At 27.8% G+C, this 13710-nt stretch overlaps 1 protein-coding gene across 4 annotated transcripts in view; it reads left to right on the top strand.

Annotated features, from left to right (window-relative positions):
• The window catches only part of LOC107163337 (aquaporin-like), a 46528-nt gene that overhangs the window by 8736 nt on the left and 24082 nt on the right, over positions 1-13710 (top strand). For 2 of the 4 annotated variants that reach the window (XM_089225169.1, XM_089225168.1), the window contains exon 2: positions 6077-6146. The exons of the other annotated variants lie outside the window; for them this stretch is intronic. The gene's annotated coding sequence lies outside the window, so the exon portion shown is untranslated. The remainder of the gene's footprint in view (positions 1-6076; positions 6147-13710) is intronic. 4 annotated transcript variants of the gene reach the window in all.

The following is a 13710-nucleotide window of genomic DNA, read 5'->3' as shown; positions in this document are numbered from 1 at the left end:
TTTTATCATGATATGTAATGTGTAATATTTTAATTTATACCACTTCAATTTAAATATAAAATCAACGGGAACTTGCTCTGCTTGAGAGATAAAGTACAGTCATCATTTACGTCACAGAATATGACGTTGCGAACCACGCCATGTAATTGATGTGCTAAATAATAATAATTAATTATTATTGAATAAAATATATTCTTTATATTATAAATTTGTGTCATAAAAGAGACTAAATAAAAAAATATCTCAATGAAGATAAAATGCTTGGTAGAAGTCGTAACATGAAATAAATGTGGTGGTATTTGAAAAAGTAGGAAATCGTATTATATAATATATATTCTCATATATAGTTCGTTTATATGGCTATAGTGGACTACGAGTGAATTATTTTAACCTACTCATTAATATACTATTGTAAATATACTATATAAGATATATAATATCTTGTAAAATAATGTGTTATGACTTGGAAGCTCAGAACAGGATAAATATTTTTGAAATAACTATGTATTTAAAACAAAAAGTAATATAAAGTTTAGACTCAGATCAGGAAAATGTATAATATAATATCGTCCAGTTCTTTAAATAAACCTAAATATTTGATAAACTATTGAAAACAATATATTTTAATTCATCTCAGTATAGTTATAGTGGTATTCTAAATATAAATATCTAATCCTATTGTAAATAATAAATAAGTTACTGTAATATTAAATCGGTTCCATCGATTATATTTACTATAAATTTATAACTCAAGTACTTATGTTAATATCTCTTATATTTTTAGAAAACTTATACGTAATTATATGATGTAGGTACCTAGTGATAATAATGGACAAGTTGTCGACATCGAGTTAATGAACTCGTTCAATTTATTTGAAATTGTATAGCCGTAAATTCTACCTATATCATGCTCATAATAATTAAAAAAATAACTATTCATGGGTATAGGTGTGTTTTAATAATTTACGATGCATATACAACCAGAAAATTACTTTAATTTTACTACATGATTGTAATTATTAGTACATTTATTTATAATAATTAATTAAACATGATATTATACTACATACACCTAATTAATATTTTATAAAAATGATTTATGGTCTTCTAATATAAGATTTAATCTTTAAATAATTTTATGATGCATGAGTAATTAATTGTTTTATGACCTCATCATCAATTTGGTTCTATTAACATAATATTTTATCATTATTCATAATCAACACTCGCACTATCATCTTTTAATTTAGTATTCCAGTCGAAAGATGTGTTTTGATGAACTAATACTAATCAATCAACATAGTAAATTGAAAAATAATATACACTACTATTAGTACTATTAGTTTACTACCACACAACACGAAGTTCAGAATATACATCCATAAGTTATCTATTTAAAATTACAAACATAGTAACATTGAGCATAAAATATAATAAATTGTGTAGTATTTAGAAAAAAACGTTTCATATTATTTTGAGAATTATGCATAAACGGGATGATTATAATGTAAATACAAAATGATTGTGACCGAACGTGTCCTGACTTCTGGACTGACTCGCTGATTTATCAACGTAGAGCCTAAACAGAGATAGTAATTAGAATTGCAATATTCTTTTGGTACCTCCGTACAACCAATTAGTAAGTGAGAGTAAGAAAGCATTTTCCAAAATTCACATTTTAATGTGGAATTTGCATAAGTATTTTGCGATTCAAGGTGGCTGATGAAATTTTTTAGTTTTGAATACGATTATACCGAATATTAAATAATGGATTGAACAAAAATTGAATAATTTAGAATTGACAAATTTAATATAGGCAACGAATTGAAAAAAGTTTGAATTATATTGAGTTCGAATTTTTAATGTGCAACGAAGCGCACGAGGTGCCTTTGGTATTAAATATAATTACAAATAAACTTAACTACTAAATTTGTTAACATTCACGGAAATCATTGCGAATCATTAAGCTACGAAAGATTAAACACAGTACTATATTCAACAACATTTGCAATTTATACATAATGAAAATAACGTATAGAACTATTGAACCAATAGTTGCATCAGTAAAAAAAATCTTAATTAATACAGATAAAAGTACATTTAATGACTTGACTACACATTGTAAAATATAAAAACTTTTCAATCTTCTGGATATTCAAATCAAAATTAAATAAAAAACACGTCTATATGTATTTTTATTTTATTTTGTTATATTGTATCTGCCACCACCTATTGGAGCAGTGAAGCAGTAAAACTACTTTATTTTTCAACTGATGGTGATTTTTGGTAACAAATTTTATAAAGTTGGCACTTTGGTCGGTCAAAAGTAACAAATCCTTTGTATTTTTTAAACAAAATTCCAATCAACGGAAAGCAAAAATTTTTACGTTAACCAGATATTGACAAAATCAATTTTAAGAATAAATTCATACTTAAAATAATTGTTAAACGGTTATGTACCTCTTTATATTATGATTAATAATCTCGAAATTCTGGTTTTGTAATAAGACTCACAAGGATAAGAACTATAATTATATCATATTTTAATTTATTGGTAAAAAATTTGAAAAATATTTTTCTTATTTAATTATTTCCAAAAAAAAATAAAGATAGCCATTTTGTAGAGTTTATTTTTCTGAAAATATTGACGTTTCGAAATTTTATTTTCATTAATTTCCTGATTTTTGATATTTTTTTAGTTTCGAGAAAAATTGCGAATTATTTAAAACCCTCATGTTATCAAACATCTGACCCGTCGCACTGCGCGCATTCCCATCATACAGTCGCCGAATACTTTCCGTGTTCCTAATAGTAAGTTATAAATTTATGATCATATTTTATCTCTTCAAAACTAGAAAAAATATTAAAAATCAGGAAATTAATGAAAATAAAATTTTTAAGTATCCACAAAGTATGTATTAGGGAGCATTGAAACGCACTAAATCTCATCTTTATTTTATAAAACCATAGTTTTAATATTATACCTACAATACCTACTTTTTATTTGCATAATTGCGTGTACTTTATTTCGGAGTCGGTAAATTGCATCCCCCAAAAAAGGTCATATAGTTATATACTACTACGTAATTTGCGGCCCATGTACTTTTAAAATATACGTAAATTGCGTCCCGGGTATATTTGAAATGTACGTAAATTGCGGCCTGGGATATTCCGATTTCCAATGTATAATTTAAAGATAAGTATTAATCTTTGAATGATCGATTTAGATAATAATAATATGTTCACTAATATAATATATTACTAGCAGCCAGTGTGCATTTGATCGAATACCTTATTTAATAACACATTTTTACTGACACATTGTTACTAATTGCTAATAATATATTTTTTAATTTAAGAAAAAAAAAAAAACAGGAAAACCAATATTCTTAATCATACCAATATTGATACAATTATATTGGCAGCCCTAAGTCTGAAAAATGAGAAGGAAAATACTGATTTTAATATTATTGATAAAAAATATTTGGGTAGGTAATAAAAATTATACCCAGGCCACAATTTACGTGTATATAAAATATAGCCAGGCCGCAATTTACGTATGTGCAAAATATGACCGGGCCGCAATTTACATAAAAAATTAAAAATGGTCCGCAATTTACAACGACCCCTTTTATTTGTATTTTTACCAGTTTTCATCTTGCACCTGTTTTGTCAAAGTGCCCACTATTTCAATATGGTAAGTACCTACATTTAGTAGGTCAATTGAAAACTTTTGTTTATATGACCAATGACCAAGACTTTCAAGAACCAATTATTTTTTTTTGACATAAGAAGTTAAATTCTACATTTTTTAATTATTTTATAGGATAATGTTGAATATTTTTACATGATTATAACTAGAGCTATAGAATTTTAGTGACAATACAAAAACTATTTTTAAAATATTAATAATTATGATTTATGAATAAAATAGTTATAAATTTGACCTGTGAATTTAACCGCTTCTTGGTATAATTATTCTGAAAAATCAATAATCGTTTTCACTACTAAAGCTACAATTTTTTTTTTTTTAATTATCCCGCGGCAACTGAGGCCATTGGGAAGGGGGTAGTACTGTAGGTTTTATGAAACGGTAGGTTGGTTACACGTGGATGAGACTTATGGCAGAATTTCTATTGGGGCACCCGTAGGTTTCTGCCATGCCCCGGAGTGGGGGATGACGGCACTAAAGCTACTATTGTATACCTAGGTATATAGTTTAGGGTTCGTTCGATATGTAATCTTATCTTACTTACTCTTATATTACTTTTTCAATTTATATCAATGGACTGGAGGAATTGCGGAAAAAAAATCCCCAACCCTAGGAAAAAAAATCCCCAGACCGCAATATTAATCACAACCTCATGAAAATGGTTGAACATCTATTTTTAAACGTTAATTAACACCTACTCACAGTAAAAACATAGCATATAAGAATATTTCGAATAATTAATGCGTCAATAATACAAAATATAGATAATAATAATAATATAATAATTATCAAACAATAATCATTAAACGTAGTAAATTTCACAGTAAAAACATATAATAATATAATTGTTTGTAGTTTTTTGAAATTTTCAACAAATATTTATATGATGTTTTCTATGTATGGATGTATGATAACATTTTCAAAATATTTTAAATATTCTAGAGCTATTTATAAATCAAACGTTATGATTATGACTTTAACTTTAGGTATATATAAAACTGTTGACATTTTTAAATGTAATTATATAATGAAAAACAAAAATAATTAATACCAAAAATTACAAACATTTTCAATTTCTATAGCTAAGTATTGCAAATTTAAAAACAAGGTTTCTCATAAGTGTTTGAAAAAAATCTAAAATACTCTATGGGACATACTAGGTACTCGGTATTTTTTATAGATATTTTTAGTTAAAATTATAAGGATAAAAAATATTTAAAAATATAATTTTTTAATAAAAACTTTATTTTTCTAACATCTATATTAATTGACTGAATGATATAATATAACAATATAGTATACTATAATATAATATACGTATTTGTAATTAAATATTAATAATGCGGAAATTATAGATACCAATTAACGTTAAAAAAATATTTGTGAATGAGGTTGTGAGTAATATTGTAGCCTGGGGATTTTTTTTCCCAGGGTCGGGGGATTTTTTTTCCGATTACTGGACTGGAGTAGGTAATTGCCTATAGGTACTATTTGGGATTAACTTTATAATTATAACACATATTAAAAAGCTTAAAATAAACTAAAATTAGTTAAAATAGGTACACAAAAAGAACGTAATATTTGTAATATTACATAAAAATTACCTTAAAAATGCAATACATTGCATTTAACACAAAAAATTCAAAATAAAAATTACATATTCTAAATTGTTATATCACGAAACAAATTTAGTTTTTGGTTAGAATTGTATAGCACTTAAAGAAAAAAAATGCAAAAGTCACCAAAATCCTAGCTCTAATTATAAAAATTTTATCAATTTTATGCTATTAATAATATAGAAAATCTTCTTTAAAAATAATTAATTATTACTTATCCAATAATTATGGTATACTTAAAATGATTTTTTTTTTTTTTAAATAATTTATTACTGTTAGTACATTTTAAGTTAATATAACGATAAATTATGGTATATTTAAAATGAATTTTTTTTTTTTTAATAATTTATTACTGTTAGTACATTTGAAGTTAATATTACGATAAATTACGATGAATTATTCGTCACAAATTACGTACCTACGTTATGTTTATATAGTGTACTATATATATTTATATACATATATTAAACTATTTAAATTTTTTGAGATTTTATACATTTGATACATATTTAAAAGAATAATTTAGTTCTCGTTTGAAATCAAACTAAAAGTAACTGTGTAAAAAAATTATTATAACGTCCTATGTAACCGGAAGTGTGCATACTACTGTATTAGTATATTGGAAACACCTTGAGGTCCTCATAAGAGTCATACGAAGATTTTACCTGACTGGAATAATATTGTTGTTTATAATATATTTTCCTTGAATTCTAATGTTTTCCGTATCTTAAGGTTTGAATTTTTTCAGACTGCGTTTATCGTTTATTGCTGATGAGTGTTCATGTGGCATGTGGATGTTGAAAACTATATGCTGACAGGTAAATAGTCCAAATCGAAGTTATTAATTGGTAGTTTATATGTTTTGAATTTTTAGTCTTATTTTTTGGTTACTTAGTTGTTTAATATTTTTTAATATTCGGAATTATACTTTATTTTCATTCATTAAAACTGCAACTGTTGTATAAAATAGTAATAATAATAATAATATATATGTAGTAATAATTGTAATTATGTATAATCGCTTCAATTATTTGTGTTCAAGAAGTGGGCAATAACTGTTTACAGTAATTTTTGTAAACGTTTTCAAATTTATTTATTATTACTATCTATGTATTTAAAACGTACCTATATCATATACCGAAATACGCGTGCTGGGTTATTGTATTATTGATATTAATTGTGTTCTAAAGTACCTTACACAAATACTTAAATAGTTCTTAGTTTTCACACATATCAGTATGTTTTTATGTAATATATTTTATGGTATATGTATATTATAAATTATAATTCAAGAATAAATATTGTCAGTTGTTTTTGTGGTTTGTTTCGACTTGTGAAAATTTCAAGTTTCTACAATTATACAAATCTTTAGTATTCTCTAATTATATATAGTTGTTAATTCTGAGTGAAGAAATTTATTTACAATTTATGTGTAATGTTTTGTACATTTTTGCGAATACCATTACCTTTTGGGTTTTGAAGTAAAATACATACTTTAATATCTTCAAATTTGAGGTTGGTTATAGGTAGAAAATTGGTTTTTATTGGTAGATTCGGTGGTCAAAAGTTAAAAATAGTATTTACCTACTCGTGTTTGCCATCCTTCATGTTTATTACCAATGTCTGCGCCAAAAGTAATGCAGTAAAATAAATCCCACATATGAGGGGTCATAGTATGCTAATATTTAAATAAAAAAATTATTTAATAGGTTTTTGATTTTGGTAGAAATGTATGAAAATTGTATTTATTATGCCTCTTGTTAAAAAAATGAAAATAGTTATCTATCTAGTTTTATTTATTAAATTACATTCACCTAAGTATTAATTCTACTAAAAAAAAAAAATTTTCAAAAATCTCGTTTATTTTTCTATAGAGAGATATTCGTTTAGTCGTGTAAGATAGGAAAAATAATAACGTTGCAACACTGACTAATAAATTACCTAGTACCTAATGAAAGGATGGTTTGTACGTTTCGTATGTTTATAGGTATTATATACTTACATACCTTATATATATACTATAGTTAATAAATCATCCATTACATTTGGCCTTTTTTAATTTAATCTTTAATCTACTGGTGTTGACTTTTTTACGACTAATCGGAATTCTATCACGTTAGGTGCAGTTTACTTATCGTTAAAACAAAAAAAGCCGAAATCTATTACAATATACGTTTTATGAAAGTATGAAATAGGTATCATAAACCATATTTTTTAACGCAGATTTACCTTATAAGTTTTAAGGGAGCCGGGAGGCATTTATCTTCATAAACAATCATAAAATATTATTGTTAATTTTCCAATTAAATAATATCTTCTAAATAAACAATAATATTAGGTCCATTCCGATAAAGATGAAAATTAATTTCCTTAGGTGCATTAAAAACATGCTGTAGCGTTTTAAAAAATACCCACTTACAGAGCGGTTACTAACTATATGATATAATAATGTGTTATTATTTTATTTATTTTTATATGCCTAAGTTTTTCTTAGGTTATTGTATAATATACTTGCTGTACTGTTGTAGGTGCTTATCAGTTATCTCATTATCTGGCTTAAACTAAATATACAATTTAAAAAAAATGTTAAACACGGCGGACGTAATACTAAAAGTTATATAAGAATATTAACAAGAATATGATAACTATTCCAATGGTCATTGATAATGTAGTGTATGATAAGTATAGTAATTATAAATTAAGCTAAAAAATTATGTATATTAATATACGAGCGTGGATCAAAACTATACACCCTTACCGTGTATAATGATGACTGTTATCACAAATATTTAGGTAGATCTTTTATTGATTTAACTATTCTTTTTATTTTAAACCATAAAAAACGGGGATATCATCATAATATTTTTTTTTAAAGTGGGTAAGTGGGTCGCTATAACGGATGTGTTAATAAATTTGAATACAATGACAGGTATCATTGTACTTTGTACATCAAAAACGATTCTGAACGGAGATGATTTGTCTGTCTAGGATAATATATTATATTACCTATATTTAAATTATAATTAATTTTTTTTAATTTTTAAGTATGATTTCGGACGAGTTGCATATTTTCATACGGCAAGGTTATAAATATTACGAGATATGTCAAAATCACAAGAATTTTATGAATTTTAAACTTCATAATTCCATGCAAGGTTTCGTGATTTTGACATATTTCGTAAATATTTGAACTTTAAATGCTTATAAACTAACATTGTGAAAAACAATTTTAGTTTTTTTTTTCTAGTCATTTCAAAAAAAAAAACTTAGAAAAATCGAAAAAAACTATCTATAAATAGCTTAAAAACGTCAAAATATTTTGAAAATTTAATCGTAAATAGTTAACGTTAATGAAAACATTTGGTGAAAATTTCAAGTATTTACAATGATTCGTTTTTGAGTTACAGCAAAACAAAAAAATCGATTTTGTCGAAAACTAATTATGCGTAAAAATTCCCATTTTTTTTTTTCGTTACATTTTTAGGGTTTTTCCTGACGCTTTTGAAAACTACTGAATTTTTTTTACTTTTGACCCCCCCCCCCCCCCCCCAAAAAAAAAAACCAACTAGGTGAATTTTCATTTTCAAAGAGGGGCTGAAGTGAAAAACCGTCTCTCCTTAATTATATCTTCTCCGAATACAAAATCATAATCATTATTTTCACACTCATACCTTTAGTATACTTAGGTATCGTTTAATCACCACCAATTTCTATTGCCTCTATGTTATTTTTATTTTTAAAGGCTTATGTAATCACTATCTATAATTATTGTTGAATTGTAACTTAACCATTACTAATGAAAGGTTCTAAAAAAAAAAATAAATAAATAGTTTAAAGTAAGCTTTCTAATTTATTATATTTAACAAAATTTTACTAATATAAAAAATAAAATAAATAATAATAATAAAAAAATACATTGGTAAACCTAAGAATAATTTTTTTTAATAAAAATTTTGAAAAAATAGGATACCTATTTAAAAGAAAAAATAGGGTTTCTTCTATTTTTTTTTATTTTATTCATTCCGTTCTAACTTCTAATAAAGGTGCGTTGGTATAATATTGAGTATTGACTTATAAAGTTAAGTTAATAAAAACAAAATAATATTAATAGTGTTATTGATATTGACAATTGTTTTGTCAAAAGTTAGGTCAACGACCTTACCTAACCATAATTGATTATAAACAATTACAATTACAAATAGTTCTTACTTACCGCTTTAATAATCAACAATATTGATATAACACGTCAGAGAGGACAAACAATTCTAGCACTGCAAAATAGCTAAAACCACCAAATAGCAAATATTTAAAACTCCTAAAATGTGTTATTATCAATAAACTTGATAAATTAAAAATGCAAATGATATACTATTAATAAACTATATTATGGGTATTTCTATAGACGAGTTAATTAAAATGCTGAAAAACTGAACGTTTACGTTATAAAATTGAAAAATATTTATATAATATAACCTATTATTATAGGTATATTTATATTTTTTTTTTCAAACGAAGCATTGTCGGCCGGCGGGTAAGGAATTTATCTGAGATATACGTAAACTAATAAACATATTGTTACATAAATTATAAGTAGAACTGTAGAGTTAACTGAGTTAAGTACTTGTAAATAATATTAAAATTATTAATTAGGTATTTATATATTAGTAAAGTAAAGTGTTTAAACATTAATAATTGTTGATAATGCAATAATTGGCTTTTAAAAAAATTAAGATTGCCGTGTTATAACTCTAGGCTGGTGTACTATTGTATGTTATTGAATAATAATTTTAGATGTCATTTTGGCTACAATGTGTAAATACACAGAGTAATAGTACCTGCATGAGTTAATTAATGTTATATTTCAAGCTAAATATTTTTATAAAATGTATTTTAATATTTTTATTTATTAATTGATTATATAATTGTTATATTATACATTTAATATTAGTTTACTTAGTAATATGTTACTAATCGTCTTCTTCTTCTTCTTCTTGGGTTAATCGGCCGCTAGGACCATTCCGTCTCACAACCAATTCTCCAGGCATCTCTATTCATCGCCAAATCCTTCCAGTTTGCTCCACCTCCTAAGTCTTCTATATACCTCTTAACTAAATCTTCCCATCTCAATTTTGGTCTTCCCAAGGGCCTTTTTCCTACTGGATTCTGTTCTAAAACCATTCTTAGTAAAGAGTTCTGGCTTCGGATTGCATGTCCTGCCCACCGAAATCTTTTTTTCTTGATCGTCTCTGATGTGTTATTTTCATTAAAAATGTCTTGTAGCTCTGTGTTTTTCCTTCTTCTCCACTCTCCTGTGATGTTATCTTTTATTGGACCGAAGATCTTTCGTAATATTTTCCTTTCTAGTATTAAGAACTTATTCTTATCTGATTTCCTTAGTGCCCATGTTTCCGATCCGTACAATATCACTGGCCGTATTAGTCTAGTATACAAACATCTCTTTATCTCTCTTGATAATGATCTAGAACTTAATAGTTTCTACAAACCACAGTAAGTCCTGTTTCCCGCTTGGATTCTCGCGGCTACTTCCTTGGTGATATCATTTTTTTCAGTCACAATTGAGCCAAGATATTTGAAAGAATTCACTCTCTTAAATTTAAAATGATCTACCTCCAAAACTTGATCCATCCAATTTTGTCTACCTATAATCATATATTCAGTTTTTTGTTCATTAATTTGTAGTCCTACTTTCTGTGCTGCGTCATTTAGTCTGTCACAGAGCCGTTTAACTCCATCTTGAGATTCGTCCATCAGTATTATGCCAGGCATATGCCAATAATGGAATAGTCGAGTTCCGGAGTTTTAGGCTTAGGGAAAGTGGCGTGCCCATCGCCCAGTGTACCTTAATAAGTACACTGCGATATCCCTACCCTGACCTTAAGTGGTTGAGATAGTCTGATCCTCCAGGTTGGGGGTTTAGCGCAGGGTTAACAACCCTGCCTAGTAAAACAAGTTCTGGTCAGGACTCTAACACCAAGCCTCAGGATAGATTATTTGGAAAAAAGACTGGAAATTGGAAATAGGATTTATTTTGTGGTACTTGGAATTTACGAACTTTATTCAAACAAGGAGCAGCATTGAATTTAGTAAGAGTAGTAGAGAAGTATAAAATAAGATGTATTGCCTTGCAATAAGTGAGATGGGAAGATGCAGGATTTAGTAAAATATCTCAAACAACCATCACTAACAGAAATAGTGAACAAGGACATAGATTAGGGACTGGTTTCGCAATACATGAATCAATAAACCACATGGTGAAGGACTTCAGGGATATTAGCCCAAGAATCTCCACGCTAACACTTAGGACCAGAGATTTCCGAATAGTTCTAATTAATGCTCATGCACCAACCGAAGAAAAAGACGATGAAGTTTTCTTCATCGTCAGAAGGGAGAGTTCTACTCTACACTAGAAGACACAATGGATACAGCAGTTGGTGATGTTAAAATAGTTCTAGGGAATTTTAACGCTAAAATCGGCAAGGAAGCGCTGTATAGAGCGGTAATTGGGACACATAGCCTACATGAGGTTTCGAATGACAACGGTATGAAACTGATTAATTTTGCAGTAGGAAAAGGACTATGTATAAAAAGCACTATGTTCCCTCGCAAGGAGATACATAAGTACACATGGGTATCACCTGATGGAAAATATAAGAATCAGACAGACCACGTTCTGGTAAATGAGAGATTCAAGAATGGAATTACTAATGTTCGGACATTACGGGGGGCAGACTCTGATTCTGATCATTTACTAGTGGGTTTTTGGGTACGTGTAAAGCTGAAAAAGCATAATAAATGTAATACAACATCCATGAGAAGATATGACGTAGAGAAATTGGAAGACAAGAGTTTTCTCAAGGATTATAACGATACAATCAAGAAGATTTTTGAAGAAAAGCGGATAAAACATACCAGTGATGTGATTGAAATATGGAATAATGTCAAAGATGCTATAGAAATAGCAGCGACGGGAGTAATAGGAACAAAAAGAAATGTATCAAAAGTGTGGTTCAATAATATATGCGAGGAAGCAATACGGAGAAGGAAAGCTGCTCGTGAAGAATGGTTAAAGGAAATACGGTCCGATGGTTCATCACACGACGAAAGGAAGCAGATAAGATTCTAAGGTGTGAGAAAAGAAAATTTGTATGTAACTTACTAGAAAGGGTTGGAACAAGATTTTAAAGCAAATGAAACGCGTGATATGCACAAGACTATTAAGAATTTAAGTGGAGACTTCAAAAGAAGCGAACGTTTTATTAGAGATAGTAATGGATCCTTGGTTACTACAGATGAAGGTATAGCTAAAGAATGGGAGAAATATTTTGAAGAATTACTGAACTGTGAAGAACCAGACGAATTGTTCATGTTTGACCTAGGAAATAAAACAACCAAGAATGTCCAGAGCCAACTCTAGAAGAAATAGACTTACAAATAAAGAATCTGAAAAATAAAAAGTCTCCAGGCGAAGATGGGTTCCAGGCTGAATTATTTAAAAAAAGAGGGGAGAACGTGACACAATGGATTTGGCAAGTGATTAAAAAAAATATGGGTAACAGAAGAATTTCCAGAAGATTGGAAAACGTCCCTAATTTGCCCAATACACAAAAAAGGAAATAAACAAGACCGTAATAATTATAGGGGAATTGCTCTATTGAATGTGGCGTACAAAGTGTTCTCAAATTGTATTTTAACAAGAATAAAAGAAAAAGCAGAACAGACAATTGGTGAATATCAAGGCGGTTTTAGACCGGGGGAGTAAACGACGGACCAAATATTTATTATTAGACAATTATATCAAAAAACGTGGGAATTCGATAGGAAGATACATACGCTATTCGTTGACTTCAAAAAAGCATACGACAGTATTCATAGGGAAAGTCTCATAAATATTCTAAAAGAGTTCGATTTTCCCCAGAAGCTGATCAATCTAGTTTCAATTAGCATCATGGAAACCGTGGTCAAAATTAAAGTCGGAAATATGAAGTCTGATCCAGTGACAGTAAAATCCGGCCTTAGACAGGGTGATTCAATCCCACCTATTCTCTTCAACCTGGTATTGGAAAAAGTAATAAGAGAAATGAAAATTGAACCCCACGAAGGAATAACTCCGGAACATGTTACTAATAGAAAAATAAATTACTAACAATATTACCTATTATTATATTTTGAAATACCATTTAAAATAGATAGGCACCGTTAATTGTTTTTTTGTGTGCAAGGTTTTATCGCATTTAATTCAAATTTAATACTTTTTACAGTAGGTATAGGTAACCTTATTATAACTTTTTTTTTATAAGGGGAACCCACGGCAACATAGACCATTGGGTGTGGGGTGGTACGGTAGGGGTTATTTTGTATATT

Source organism: Diuraphis noxia, unplaced genomic scaffold (genome assembly GCF_037042655.1).
Source record: "Diuraphis noxia isolate RWA-SAM2 unplaced genomic scaffold, SU_Dnox_SAM2 contig0004, whole genome shotgun sequence".
Lineage (NCBI taxonomy): Eukaryota > Metazoa > Arthropoda > Insecta > Hemiptera > Aphididae > Diuraphis > Diuraphis noxia.
The sequence above is the reverse complement of the archived record's forward strand: the minus strand, read 5'-3'. Positions and strand labels throughout refer to the sequence as shown.